Source organism: Zootoca vivipara, chromosome 4 (genome assembly GCF_963506605.1).
Source record: "Zootoca vivipara chromosome 4, rZooViv1.1, whole genome shotgun sequence".
In the NCBI taxonomy this organism is placed as follows: domain Eukaryota; kingdom Metazoa; phylum Chordata; class Lepidosauria; order Squamata; family Lacertidae; genus Zootoca; species Zootoca vivipara.
Window position 1 is genome coordinate 28,915,895 of NC_083279.1, and position 13,997 is coordinate 28,929,891.

Consider the following 13,997-nt stretch of genomic DNA (forward strand, 5'->3'; position numbering starts at 1 on the left):
GGACAACATTTTAAGCATGAATAAAACTTGTCTGAAGTTTAAATGCAGGAAGGGGTGGGGAGAGGAAAACCTATTAACCAAATGCTGTATTGGGAAATGCCAGCTTAATTTTGAAGGTCCCCAAATGAAACAACACTCAATATTCTAAAAGCGCCACAAGAGGTCACTACAATCACTAGGAATGGTTAGAGTGCAATTTAAACCTACTGCTGCAGAATCACATTTTTTCCCTTTGTAATAGAAGGGTGAGGGAGGATCATTTTCCATAGATCAATTGCTTTAACAGGAGCTCGGGCCTCACCTATCCTGTGGCGATGAACTGCTGGATAAAGATTCTTAAACTGTTAAATTTGCCACGAGAAGTCTTTTATGTAAAGACATGCTCAGGCAGGCCATTTTCTCCCCCAATACCTTTGCGAAGGAAGACATTTTAATTAAAAGGATTTACAAGGCCACCCCTGTGGCCCAGCTGGTTACCGCTGAGAAAATGCATGTTTAAGAGCCATAGCAAACCAGACGGTGCTCTGTAACCCAAAGTAATGTCCAGTATCAAAAGACAGTAATGTATACCATCAAGACTTGATTAAGGTGTTTTGGGATCCTAGTATATTTCTCGAAATTGGTCCTTCCTTTCCCTCAGAAGGAGCACATTCAATAAGGTACCACAAAATAAGACTTGTGGTATCTTAAACAAAACTGAGGGTTTCTTTTGATTGGAGGGGTGGGTTGATAGCCTTTCCATCAGTTTTATTTGTTTTAGAGGGGGTAGGCTTCCCTGGGTTTTTTGGGGGGGATGTCATCTGAACACCCCTTTTTCTTCTGTGCCATGGGTATTTGGTGAAGACCACGGCAGTTTTTTAATATTCCCAATTGTGCCCCTGCCTTGGCTGTGGAAAAAAGTTGGAGACTCTTTCAATATAGATTAATAGGTGTAAGAGGAGCCTGGATTTTCAGGCAACATTTTTAGCCTGGGCTATAATAAAACATATTATATCCCCCAAAGAATCATGGGAGCTGTAGTTTAAGGATGCTGAGGATTGTAGTTCTGCGATGGCTACATTTCACATCCCGTGATTCATTGGGGGAAGCCATGCAATTTAAATAAGCTTTAAGTGTACAGTGCGCTTGCAGCCAAAATCAGCTTTTAATGTGAATTCAGTTCTGCAAGCATTAAGATCACTAAACACTGCAACAATGCGTAAGTGACGACGATTAGCAATGTAATATATAACAAACTTAACACTATTTACCATCATGTTTTAAACAAGTTTAACCATATGCCCTTTCCAAAATGTAGCATTGCTCATTTACATATACTAATTCAACTGTATGCCAATTTTAGATTTTTCTATCATTGTCCAAACCCCTCACCCAAAACTTAAGTATTTGGATTGGAATGAGTAAACGTGATTCAGGCTATGGGTGCTGCCTCTAGGCCAGGGAGTGACTAACATTTTGCAGGCCAAGTGCAGAAGTGGGTGTGCCCAAGCAAAAAAAATTATTAGCTTTCAATCTGTTTCTAATCCTATCAAGCATTTGAAATAATTCAGTATCCATTTTTAAATTAATTGCTTCATTAATTAATCAAGAAAGGACAGATGAAGTATAAGCACCCCCTTCCCCCAAGCACAGGATTCTGTGCAGTAATTGCCCGTCAAATCATTATAATCATCATCAGTAATTTATCTCCAAGGTTTGCAGTGCCAAACTTCCCAAGGATGCTGATCAACGGCCACCTCATTCGTCAACTAGCATTTGTGATAGGCTTGTATGGTAACCACCTACTGGCCCAAAGGCAGGAGTGTTGTTGTTTTATATGGGGGGGGGAGGACTAGTGTTCTTGGATGCCAGACTGAAAACTATATATCAGAAACCAAGAAATAAAACCAGCTTTTGTTTCATCTTAACTGGAGTAGCCTACATACACAAGAGTATCGTAGTCCTACTGAAAGGAATAAAAAAGGTGCAGAGTTATCTGTGGAGCTATTTTAGCATCTTTATATTGCTGCTGGCTTGCTAAGCTGAGAATTCTTACACAGATGATAACTAACTGGACTTTTTTTTTTTTTAAAGGGCTTCTTCTACTTTTAACACTGGGAATGGCAGGAGTTGAAGGGGAGAGATCAATGACTCTTCATTTACCTCATGCTTTCTGGGTAAGTGATGATGCAAACCAGAGAAGGGGTGTCCTTGTGCTAGGCAGAGGTGAGCGCGAGACAATTTCCCCATGAGCCACTGAGGCAGGGAATCATTTCGTGTAGCGGTGAGTGTGAAAAACTGAACAGATCAAGACCAAGTAGCCTTCTTGATCCCGTAAAGAAGTCTGCTGCCTGATAGGTGTTTTACAGTGCTGTTGTACAATTAAAAGCACTGATAGAATATTTCTATTGGTTCTACCAGAGCTGCAATTACCAGAGTGGTTAAGAAAATCAGTCTCCACAGGAAACACTGGGAATTGTAGCTCCGTGAAGGGAATAGCGGCCTGTTTCACAACTTTCAGCATATTTAACAAACTACAGCTCCCTGAATTCTTGTGGGGGGGGGAAGCCATGGCTGCTTGAAGTATTATCATAGGACATTAAATAGATCAGCGTTTCTCAACCACTGTTCCGTGGCACACTAGTGTGCCGCGAGACGCTGGCTGGTGTGCCGCAACGTGCGGCGACTGGAAGGGCGATTTGCATTGTCACGTGCCTGGCGGCCGCCAATATGCAGCACTGACCCGCCGGAAAGCAATATTTCTCCTCCTCTTTCCCAAAGCTCAGTGCAAACGAGCCTGGCGGCCGCCAATACACAACACTAACCCGCCGGAAAGCAATATTTGGCAAGTGTTTCTTACAGTCATAATTATAATATAGGGCGGCACAGAGTTAAATTTTTTAACTTTTTTAATGGTGGTGTGCCTCGTGATTTTTTTCACGGAACAAGTGTGCCGTGGCCCAAAAAAGGTTGAGAAACACTGAAATAGATGGTGTGAATGTGGCTCAAGTTTGATTTAAAGATGGGGAACCATAAGAATGGAGAGCAGCAGTCTTGTAGTTGCCCAGAAACAGTTGGATTCAACCACTGTTTTCTTCCCCCACTGTAGTGGGATAGGGTGAGATACCGGTATATTGTAGTTTTATTTAAATTCTAGTAATTACTTTTAAATTTGTGCCTATATGTGTAAATTGTGGTATGCAAACTGTTGAGTCGTGGGAAAGACAGATGAAGACACAGCTCTTTATTTCAGCTCTGAGTCCTGGACTGCACAATAGATAAGCCGGCTGATTTATATAGTACTCAGTAACTTGCAACAGTAACAAACTTCCCCTAGTTACCCAATCCGTGAACAGCACTCTCAATCCTTCATTTGCATGTTGTGGACCTGAGTGAGAACTGCAGCCACTGTGGGCCAGGTAAGAACTGCAGCCAAACTAAATACATAATACAGTGGAACCTCGGTTTACGAACACCTCTGGTTACGAACTTTCGGTTTACAAACAATCTTAATCCGGAAGTAAGTAACTCGAGGTTCCCGAGATTTCTGAGGCCCCCGCGGAGGCATCGGAGCGTCCGTGACTGGGCCGCAGCCATGGAAGCGCTCCGATGCCTTTGCGCTCCCTCTGCCCAAGACAAATGTATCCTCTCACCCCCCAACCCAGCCAGCCCCCCCCCGGTGCACTCACCCGACCTCCCGCATGACGTTGCCGTCCCCGCAGTCGCAGGCCTTGGTGGAAGCACTCAGCGCACAGGCTCATGCAGGGCGAGATGCCACATGTCCGGCACCGGTAGGCCACGAAGTTGGCCGTCCACACCAGGCCGCACAGCGTGGCCGGGTCGTAGGCCCGCACCGCCTGCACGAAGGTGTCCCACAGCTCACTGCCCGCCAGCAGCACCACGCCAGAGCCTCCGACACCGACTCGTCTCCCCCGGCACCTCCGCCGCATATCCAGCAGCGACTGCAGCTCGCCCACCGCGGCCTCGCTCTCGCCCACGCTCAGGCTGAGGGCCACTTTGAGGCGCGACCCTGTGGCCTGCTTCTCCTGGGCACTCGAGCCCCAGCGGCACCCACCATGACAGTGACGGCAGCCTCCGAGGCTTCTCCCCCCTCAGCAAAAAATTCAGTAAGGGTACTGTTTGTCAAAATATTATCTAAGAAACAGCTTTTTCTCTTTTGCCTTGTATCGTTAAGGGGAACACAGAATGGTTTGTTCATTTTTACATTCATGTCTCACCTTTCCTTCATGGAATTAAAGGTGCTGTGCATGAATATCTGTCTCCCCATCTTATCCTCACAATGACCCTATGAGGTATGTTAGGTTGAGAGATAGTGACTGCCCCAGAGGCTCCTAATGAGCTTCAAAGCTGAGTGGGGATATGAAATTTGGCCCTAGTCCAAAAGTCTAACCCAGGCATCCCCAAACTTCGGCCCTCCAGATGTTTTGGACTACAATTCCCATCGTCCCTGACCCTGGTCCTGTTAGCTAGGGATCGTGGGAGTTGTAGGCCAAAACATCAGGAGGGCCACAGTTTGGGGATGCCTGCTCTAACCACTACACCATGACAACGACAGCAGTGATGATCACAGCCAAAGCAGTGACTATTCTTCTCATTGGGGTGGCAAATTATTATGCCCTTCTGATGGGCAGGATCTGAGGAGCTGGTCTTTCTGTTTGCAAGGAAGTCATTCTATGGCCTAGTTTGCCCAGATGGGTGGGGTATAAATAATAAAAATTAAAATTGGTGCGGTCTGCTGCACTGAGCTGAGCTAGTAGGCTTAGTCAGTCACCTGACTTTTCCTCATTAGTCATGAACTTTAACCAAGAATGTAACACACCAGCCCACAGGATAACTTTCAGACAAGCATGACACAGACTTTGTATCACAGCAAAAGCAGAGATGTTTGAGCATATTTTAATTGACACATTAGATTATAAAGCATGCAAATAATATCTTTCAAAATAAAGGATGACAGTCTATGTTAGGAACATCTGGTCCCACTGTGTTGCACTCCACTAACTGATGTAAACAGCAGCATGTGCTATTCATAAACATCCTTCATCTTTCTTTATTTTCTGGATAACATAGCAAAGTGTGTCTTTGCATGTTCTGGAAGAAGTTAAAACTCTTCACCTTACCAAAGTTTCTGAAAATAGTATACGCTATGAACCTCAGAATTACAATGGCTAATTTCCCTCCCCAATTGACAAAGGATTGCATTTCATTGTAAATTAGTTTGCAACAAATGGAAGCCATCCACTAAATTAACCCAAGGACTCAACTGACAAGTGGGGTGTTGGGTGGATTTGTCTTTGCAGATACTTTTTTAGCACTCCCTTGCCCATTTTCAAATAGGAAGGAAAATTCAAGTACATTTTATGCTAGCTTGCTAAATCTCTCCAGAATTTAGGGACATGTTATATGATAAAGGGGTTGTAAAAATGACTATAGAACAGCTGTGCCTTAAAAACAATTTCCAGAGGAATAGCCGTGTAAGTCTTGTGGCAACATAAAGACCAACAAATTAATTATGTTTAAACCCATCCTAGCTCAGCTATTGACTACTTCTTCTTCTAAATCATTTTTATTTATTTTCCAATAAAAACAGCCAATTAACATATCCATCAAATCACAATCATAATCCAATTAAAAACAATAAAATAAAATAAAAAACAACCAAATTACAATCCAAATTATTAATTTCCCCGGGATTCTTCCCATAGTCTGGACCTTTGAAGTATATCTCCAGTATCTTCGTTCCAGCCTTCTTCTTCTTGTTCTCATATTTTCCGCATTCCAATCTTAACGCTTTAAAGTTCTCCGTCCCTGGCTATGCGATTCTCAATCATATCAGAAATCATATATCCTTTCATCCATCGAGTACAACTTTATTTGTGTATATATATTTTTTTTCAACTGTCTATTTGCCAGCGCAGCTTTTCCTGACTTCATTCCAATCTTCCAATCCGGGCTGTTGTCCAAGTCTATCGTTTGAAGTTTAATGACGCAGCAACTCCCAGGTTATTAAATTATTCCAATCCGGGCTGTTTTCCAAGCCTGTCGTTTGAAATTTAATGATGCAATAACTTCCACGTTGTTAAGTTGTTGAGCATACTGTTTGCAATATTGCAATGTAAATGAACTGTATTCCACAGATATAAGTCATTTGGCGATCAATCAGCTTTCCCGGAGACCACACAATCTCCCCCTCTGGGCCCTAGAAAGGGGGTTGTTAGACATCCATTTAGGAATTCTCATATTAATAAGCGCCATCTTGTTTCTTCTTGTTTCTTCTTTTATCTTTATTAAGTATTTCAAGTCTAAGTAAAGCTGCGTAATTGAATACTTAGTTATAAATAGAAGTCCATCTGTACTTTTTTTTTGGCATAGGCTTGGCATAGAAAAACAATTGTAGGTATTGAGAAGAAGAAAAAAAGAACGTACCAATCACCTCTGTAATCCAAACACCATGATGAGAATCTCTTTGAAGTCCGAGCTTAAACACCAGGGACTGCAGTTCTGCACGTTTTTTCTCAGTCTTCTTTGGTCCAGACTATGTCTGTTTATTGTCCAAATCTAATTATTTTATCAAACAGATATTTCCAGCTATGAGAGTGACTTTGGAGAGTGCCAGCCGTGTCGTGCTCTGGGACCCAGCATCCTGGCTCTTGCACCTTGATGCAAGCTGACAATCTCAGTCTGCGGGTCTACGAGACAGTCCTCCCCCACCCTGGGGAGTCTGCCAGGGCTAATTACCCCCATATAAACCCTGAATTACCAGCACGGCTGAGGTCTGATCGTGTGGGAGTCAGCCATTTCTCACCGCTGGAAACAGGAAGCCCAGCTCAGCTATTGACTTCTAACCTAAAAGGAAATTTTATCTGTAACCCCACAAGTTATTCCAGAATCATAAAGGGCCTCTGACCATCAGGTCCAGTCGTGTCCGACTCTGGGGTTGCGGCGCTCATCTCGCTCTATAGGCCGAGGGAGCCAGCCTTTGTCCGCAGACAGCTTCCGGGTCATGTGGCCAGCATGACAAAGCTGCTTCTGGCAAACCAGAGCAGCGCACGGAAACACCATTTACCTTCCCGCCGGAGTGGTCCCTATTTATCTACTTGCACTTTGATGTGCTTTCGAACTGCTAGGTGGGCAGGAGCTGGGACCGAGCAACGGGAGCTCACCCCGTTGCAGGGATTCGAACCGCCGACCTTCTGATCAGCAAGCCCTAGACTCTGTGGTTTAACCCACAAACAAGCTGGTTGATAGTGAGTACCTGTATGTGAAGTCCATATTAAGTAGTTGCAGAAGAAGTCTGCATAGTTTATTTACACTGCAATATACTGGAGCCAGGTGGCGCTGTGGGTTAAACCACAGAGTCTAGGGCTTGCTGATCAGAAGGTCGGCGGTTCGAATCCCTGCAACGGGGTGAGCTCCTGATGTTTGGTCCCAGCTCCTGCCCATCTAGCAGTTCGAAAGATACAAAAGATACTCTTACTTTGAGAGTTGGCCTTAAAACAGCCTTACCAAAGACCCAGCATACTACAGAGGCAAGGAGTGATTTGGCATTCTGCTTCTCATCCAATCTCACAAACTGCATTGAAATTCACAAAACTCTCTCGGCAGTTCCTTTCCTTTCCTTGTCTTCCACTGTTCTGCACTCAGCTTTGGTAGAGAAAGCATGGTTTAAATAAATAATAAATACTGCCCATTTCTCCTTAATTACCAAGTTCTGCTTCTTTTATCTGCTCTTATAAACATGCTAGCAGCCTTTGTCCCCAGCATTGCTTAAGACAAACAAAAAACAACAACCCAGTGCATTTTTAAAGTCCTTCTTAAAACAACTACCGTTTTGATAGGTTTGGCACACCAGCTTGATTCAAAATGGCATGCAATTGTATCCAAACAAAGATGAAAAGCTGCTCTTTGATCTCAGGAAAGCTTCATACAAGATTTGGTTGCAATATCCTAACAGGTGTCCAAATGCACTGCAAATGGACAAACAACTTTCCAAAATATATAGTAGGAAAGAAAAAAAGAAAAAAAGAGTGAGGTGAGTAACAAAAAAAATGAGCAGCATACATGCCTACATGTCAAATGAGGGTTGCTGGGCAGAGTTTTAAATGATAACTGTGCAGGAATATTAAGCACCCCTGGGTGGTGGTTTCTTGACTTGGCACAGTTTGCACAGTGTAACAATGATGCTGCCATTATCTTTTCAAAAGTGAAGCCATAGGAGCATTGTTCAGTCCGCAGCAAGAGTCCATTATATTTCTGCTAATGTTTGGTTCACAGACAGGCAATGAGTTGTTGGTGATCTGAATAAATCAGATGGGAGTCTGTGCTGACGCTTTCCAGGAACTACGGGTGTTACTGTCTCTGGACAATGTTTGTAGCTGGAATAACTAGAATTGTGAAGGAATGGGACTTTCAGCCATTTTGTGTTTGGTTATCAGTTGTTTAACTTCAGTTGTAAATTGGTTGCTCTTTGTTCTAGAGGCTCTTCTGCATAGGAAGGACAAGTGCTTGTGGGTGTTTTGCACAAGAGGGCGAAACGATCAGCCTAGGACAGGGGTAGGCAACCTAAGGCCCGTGGGCTGAATGTAGCCCAATCACCTTCTCAATCTGGCCCACGGATGATTTTACATGAGCAGAATGTTTCCTTTTATTTAAAATGCATCTCTGGGTTATTTCTGGGGCCTGCCTGGTGTTTTTACATGAGTAGAATGTGTGCTTTTATTTAAAATGCATCTCTGGGTTATTTGTGGGGCATAGGAATTCATTCAGTTCCCCCCCCCCCAAAAAATATATAGTCCGACCTACCACATGGTCTGAGGGACAGTGGACCGGCCCACAGCTGAAAAAGGTTGGTGACCCCTGGCCCAGAACACCTGGCATTTAAGGAGAAATAGAAATTCAGCTTAACCATAGCTGCCAAGTCTCTCGTTTGTCACGGGAAACCCCCGGATTTTAATCCGTTTCCCGCTGTTATCCCGAATAGAAAAAAATCCCAGAAATCCCCCAGATTTCCTACCTGCCAAGGAGGCTCCATTTCGGGTGCCGCTCTGGCCATGCCTGGGCACCGGAAATCGGGCAGAGCGGCACCGGAAGTTCTTCTACGCATGTCCAGACATGCATAGAAGCGACTTCCGGTGCCGCGCCGCTGCTGATCCCGCATTTTTCAGCGGGAGACTTGGCAGCTATGGCTTAACCCAGAGGTCTACTGCTTCTGCCTGAGACAGAAAATACAAACAATACCCCTATGGCACTAAAATAATAATACAGTATAATCAGGTTTTTTTTTACAATTTGATCCCCTTTTATTGATTGTTCCCCTTCTGTGTTTCTAGCTCCCTGATACAGGACTCTTGGACTAGATTGGAGTTCCTCTGTTGCTGAACCCTCAACTGTTTCCTTCTACTGTAATGTTGTTCCTAGATCATGTTTCAGACTCAGGTTGGTTTCTTGTGCCTGATCCTGGTTTATCTTTGACTTGGCATGCTTATCTTCTCCTATCATCGTTTGCCAATTGTGTATGGGATTCTGTGGCTTGTGGCCTACCTGTCAGAACAGAACACAAGTTGACTGGGTATGTGCTTTCAACTGTTTTCTTGTTTTACTATTGATTGACAGTTTGCATATGTTTTATCAGTAGTGTAACCTGCTGTGGCATCATTTTATAATGAAAACCGGGTGGCAAATCTTATACATTATAAATAAATTAAATGTTAAATGTTGTTATTGCTAGCTGCCAGATTTGAAAATCTGTATGTGGGGCAATAGCATAGCAAGGTTTCAGACTTTTTAGAAAAGAGCTTGATGAAGAACAGAAGAGTCTTGCTGTATTAGACCAAAGGCCTGGAATCATAGAACTGTAAAATTGGCAGGGACCCAAGGGTCATCTAGTCCAACCCCCTGCAATGAAGGAATCTAGTTCCACATATTATTTCCCAGAGTGTCTATGGGAAGCCCACAAGCAGGACATGGCGGCACTATCGAACGTGGTGTCTTATAGCAAAGTAAAGATGAGGAAATTTCCATTTGTTTGAAATGCATTCCTATTCTGTGTGAGAATACAGCAAGCAAGGCTCAGAATTATGAAGACCAAGCTATATATGTGCCTGCTGAATTGATCTTCTCCTTCCTTGCTGTTTTTAAAATTTCTTTCTTTTCTGCCTGGGAATGGCTTCAGTAACTGAGGAAATAAATGATGCTATGCAGTGGCTAAGGTGAAAAAGGGAACCTGGACACCTTAGCTCAGTAAGCATGATAATGAGTCTACCAAGGAAGAATGCAATTTAAATCCTCACACGACTTCTACTGTAATGGTCATTAGTACTGAGTTTCCAGATTATTGCATGCCCAAGATAGAGATAGTGATAGCGATAGAGTTACTGAAGTAACTCTTTCCCTCAACCTTCTGCTCTCACACATAATAGGAAAAAATAGAGCAAATAAATTTGCGGATTTATATCCTCTACACACATAGGGATGTGTAACCAGAATTATGTGGATATCAGAAAATATTTGAGGAGCCACATAAGCAGTTTATTGTGGGGCATAAAATTGTATGAAACTAGTTGGCTCAGTTTTATATTGGACCTTGCTAAATATTCTTCGGTATACCAGCAAGCAACAAATTACATAAATAAAGCATTTTAAAAAGCCTTTCCTCCAAGGAGATCAATATAGTATTCATGGTCCTCCCCTCCAGTTGATCCTCACAATAACCTTGGAAGATAGGTTAGGTTTTCGAACGCCCATTGAGCGTGTTTGCTGAGCAGGGATTTGAACCTATGTCCTCCCAGAGTTATTCCAGCACTCCAACCACTACATAATGCTGGCTGTAACAACAACAAAAACAACAACAACTACTACTACTACTACTTTTATTTATACCCCACCCTCCCAGGCCAAAACTGGGCTCAGAGCGGCTAACATCAAATGTATAATACATTAACACAAAATCAGGCAATCAATTAAAATACATCCTAAAATCAGATCAGGATCAGAATAAAGTCCAGTCAGATGGCAACCAGCACATTAGGGTTGGGGACCTTAAATACTCACCAGGCCCAACTGTTTGTGCTGAAATTTTATGGGCCTGTGAGAAAAATTGGGAGGTCACTTTCATGCAAGTTCTTATGTAAGGGGAGGGGGAGTCAGACTGAACCCCAATCAAAGGCCTGTCAGAACAGCTCCATCTCGCAGGTCCTGTGGAAAGATGTCAAATCCCGCAGGGTCCTGGTCTCTTGTGACAGAGTGTTACACCAGACCTTTGCCCCGGTCGAGGCCAGTCTAATCTCCTTGAGGCTCAGGACCTCCGAAATGTTATTATTTGCGGACCGTAAGGTCCTCTGTGGGGCATGCCAAAAGAGGGGGTCCCGTAGGTGCTGACTGGGCAGAAGGATGACAAGTGTGTACTTGTGCTTTAAAATTTGTACTTGGTAGCCGACACATGCCTGCTGCAGTGCAGAATGGGCACCCAAATGATCACGGTCAGGACAACAAACACTATTGTGGTTGTCATTAATACCGTATGTCCTACTTCCAACACATTCCAGTGATCGAATTGTAGGTATATTTTGGTGTGGGCAAACACTACAGGTTAGCAAATGGCAGTTGCAACCACTTTGGAAATCAAAGGCGCATTAGCTGTTTCATCCATTAACCAAGCGTGGCATGCCCTCTTTTGTTTCTGGGAACGTCAAAGAATCAGCTTGTGACACCTGGAACACATGGTATTTCCAGATGTCATTTCCGACCAGTGATGGCTCCAGATTTTGGAGGGCCCTTGGGCCAGGACTTCCCCAGCTGCTGCTGCTTCCATTTCTCCTAATTGTTTCTACCTGCTTGCTTGCCAGGCAGAGAGCCAATGAGCCAGCAGGCAAGGGCATTAGCTGCTCCTTCTCACCGTAGCTATTATCTGGGCCAGAGCGAGAGGTGGATCAGCAAGCAGCTTACAATGCTGAAGAGGAGGATTTTGCAAAGCCAACGAGGCAATGGCTTGGTATAAGTGAGTGAAGATCTACATCAGGAACAAAGGGGGTGTGTGAAATAAAGATCTACATTGGTGCCTGCTGCCTCTGAGGATACTACCACCTGAGGCAGTCACTTCAGCTTGTCTCATGGCTGGGCCGGCTCCTTCATTGAGCTTTGATGGTCCCCTCTTTCATGGCTATTGCATGAGAATGGATGCTTGTGGTTTGTCTGCGAAACAGGAGAGGAATGAATTTTGCAACAAACTTTTTGTCCAAGGTCCCAGAATTAGGTACAAGTAACCCTGCTGCTCTTTATAATAGTTTGGGGTTTTGCTTTTCCCCCACTTTAAAACCATAGCTGCCTTGCTGTATTATCATAATTGTTTGCCTAATTTATTTAGAGGCTGACAAGTCAGCAGAAGAAGAAAATAAAGGCATTTGATACTATTGCCTCTTAAGATACTCTAAATGCTTAGGCCAGTGCTGACCTACATACTTCCAAATACTGAGTGGAAGATGTTTATCCTGGAAAATATTCTGACCCACTTTCGAACTACAATAATACCAACATGATTTGTGAAGAACTCGGCTTGTTTTTCGTTTTGCAGACAATTTTTTGAGATTTTTTTTTTAAAGTAGGAGTTAGGTATGAACTGTTCAAAAATAGTGAACCCTTTTCTTTTAAAAATTGTTGAGTGCCAGATTACTATTAAGACTTTTGATTTCCCTTCCCAAAGTTACTTACTATTGGAATAGAAAGCACTGCAGGGTAGTAAGTGAACTGCCCTCCACGTGTTGTTGGACTACAACTCCCATCAGTCCTGCTCATTGCTGGTTGGTGCTGATGGTAGTGGAAGTTTGCCCTGATGCAGATACTTTTTCCTTTGGTTATTGTTAAATTAAATTAAACTTCTTATTTTTTAATTTCACAGGGGTGATCATCCTGAAACATGCAAAAGAACAGCAGTCACATTACAAGAAGGAAATACATCTCTTTGTTACAATAAACACTTCTGTATAATCCTGAAAAATTAGTTGAGGGCCAGTTGGCTTGGTGAACATTTTACAGCACCGGGAACATCACAGTCAAGGTAAGTAAGAAAACTTACAACCAAAAGAAGAAGCAAAGGTTTCAGTAGTATAGCCTACAATACCCAGGTGAGTGATACAGTTTTAAAGGCAGGATGGAAAATGAATGGTTTAATCTGCTCCAAACTCTGGTCAAGCTTTATTCCTGACAAATTTGTTACATTAATGTAATATTTCTTCAAAGCAGAGAGACTGCTGGAGGAGACCTAAATACTGTTGTAAATGGCAGTTTGTGTTTATATTACTATTTTTTTTTTAATAAAAGGGTATAAAAGGCAGAATTCATATAGCTCATTGGCTTTATTGATGTATAGAGGCACCAGCGTCCAAGTTAGTATGATTACACATAAAACTCAGTTTAAAAATAAGCAGTTATCTCAAATAGATTATCTGCTGGTATCGAGCAGTCTAAAAAGCACATATAGTGCATACATACGTTGACCTTGAAGTTTGGCCTAAGCAGGCATGATGATACCGTAGTGTAAGCATCTGATCTGGAACAAATTGAAAAAGAGACATAATAAAGAAGAAATTAAATAGCTCACTTTGAAGTGAGTTAATATGGGAGTTCTGATTAGTCAAGCAACACAAGATTTTTTTTAAAAAAGCTACAATCCTTGAAAGAGAAATTGTTGTAAAGAAAAGTGAGCAATTGGAGAAACTGCGAAATAAAAAGCCCAGTGACTGAATCCAAATTCAACTTATTGCAGCAATGAGTCATTCAGTAATCTGGAGAAACTCCTAGAGCTCAAAAGGCACCGATGTGCTTGAGGTATACTTCTTGGGGGAAATGTAATGTGAGAGAATGTTAATAGTCTGAACAAAGGAACAATAAATAATGCTGAGGATAAGATCACTGCCAGGACCTCCAGTCAGTCAAGCAGGCAAGATGGAGGTAAGTTGTTAAGTTTCACTCACACACACACAAAAACAAAAAATTAGCTCTGC